Below are 1,285 nucleotides of genomic sequence, written 5' to 3'. Positions count from 1 at the left end.
CCCGGAGCCCCCCGACGGCAGCCGAGCGGGCGGAGCCGCCCCGGGTCCGGCGGGAGGAGGGGGCTGGGGCCGGGACCGGGACCGGGACCGGAACCGGGCGCGCCGCTGTGATGGGGCTCGGAGCGGAGCCCAGGATCCTGCCCCTGCCCCTGGACAGCCCCGCGCCCGGCTCGGCGCAGGGCAGTTGAATCCGGGGCGGGAGACGAGCGAGGCCAGGTCCGGGATTGCACCTGCCGGCAGCGCGCGGCGTGGATGGGACCTCGGCTGCCAGGCGCCCGCGGCCCCGGCAGGCGCCACAGGGTAGCTCGCGGGCCGGGAAGGAGCCTGGCCCCGGCCCCGCGTCTCCCCACGGCCATGGGAGTGGAGATCTCCTAGGCGGGCGCTGACCGCACCGCGCCGCCTTCTCTCCTCGCCCTTCACTCTGAAGCCGACATATATGAAATGGGAAATCGGGGGCTCTTCGGCGCCCTTTGTTACCTGATGTTCAATGCACCGCTGCTCTTCGTTGCCGATGGTAAGTAGCCGGCTTTGCCCGCCCTCCTCCTCCGGCAGGCAGGCAGGCGGGCAGGCAGCCCCCCGGGAAGGACTGGGAGCGCGGGCAGGGGGCAGGGGAAGGGCTGGGGCTGGCGGCTCTGGGCAGCGCCTTGTCCCTGGACGGATGGAAAGGAGACGCCGGGCTCGGGGGGGCAAAGCTCTCGCAGCCGGAGGAAACCGAGCCGGGGCTGCGGGATTTCACGCTGCTGCGCTGCAAGGACCGGGGGCGTCGCTCGGACGCAGGACACCGCCGGGACCTGGGAGCCGGAGCCCCGGTCCCAGGGCGGCCCGATGCTGCGAGGTGGCCCGCCCTCCTCGCCTCCCCGGCCCGGCCCGGCCCGGCGGCCCCGGGCGATGGTGGCTGAGCGCCGGCGCGCCAGGATCCCCGCGCGGAGCAGGAGCGGGAGCGGCTCGGACCGCACGGACAGGGCTTGATCCCCCCTAACCAGCCCCTTGTCATTGTGTCTCCTCCTCCCAGCGACATTCACCGAAGTTCCCAAAGATGTGACTGTTAGGGAGGGAGACGATATTGAGATGCCCTGCGCTTTTCGGGCCAGCGGATCCACCTCTTACTCCTTGGAAATCCAGTGGTGGTACCTTAAGGAGCCAGCCAGGGAGCTGGCGCACGAGCTGGCCATCAGCGCCCCTGGCAGCCGGAGCAAGGTAACGGGCGGGCACGGCCCTGCTCCGAGCCCCCCGCCGGGGAAGGGCGCCCGGGGCTGGCGGGAGAGCCCGGCCCACCGCGGCCCCA

General features: G+C 72.9%; 1 long non-coding RNA gene across 1 annotated transcript; it reads left to right on the top strand.

Moving 5' to 3' along the window:
- The first annotated feature begins 6 nt into the window (after positions 1 to 6).
- On the top strand, positions 7 to 1,202 carry LOC109289400. The gene is made up of 2 exons (XR_002095352.1): positions 7 to 514; positions 1,013 to 1,202. It is a non-coding gene; the product is annotated as an uncharacterized LOC109289400 (long non-coding RNA).
- The last annotated feature ends 83 nt before the right edge of the window (positions 1,203 to 1,285 follow it).

This window comes from Gavialis gangeticus, unplaced genomic scaffold (genome assembly GCF_001723915.1).
Source record: "Gavialis gangeticus isolate Ggan-Ray unplaced genomic scaffold, GavGan_comp1, whole genome shotgun sequence".
Taxonomy (NCBI): Eukaryota; Metazoa; Chordata; order Crocodylia; family Gavialidae; genus Gavialis; species Gavialis gangeticus.
The sequence above is the reverse complement of the archived record's forward strand: the minus strand, read 5'-3'. Positions and strand labels throughout refer to the sequence as shown.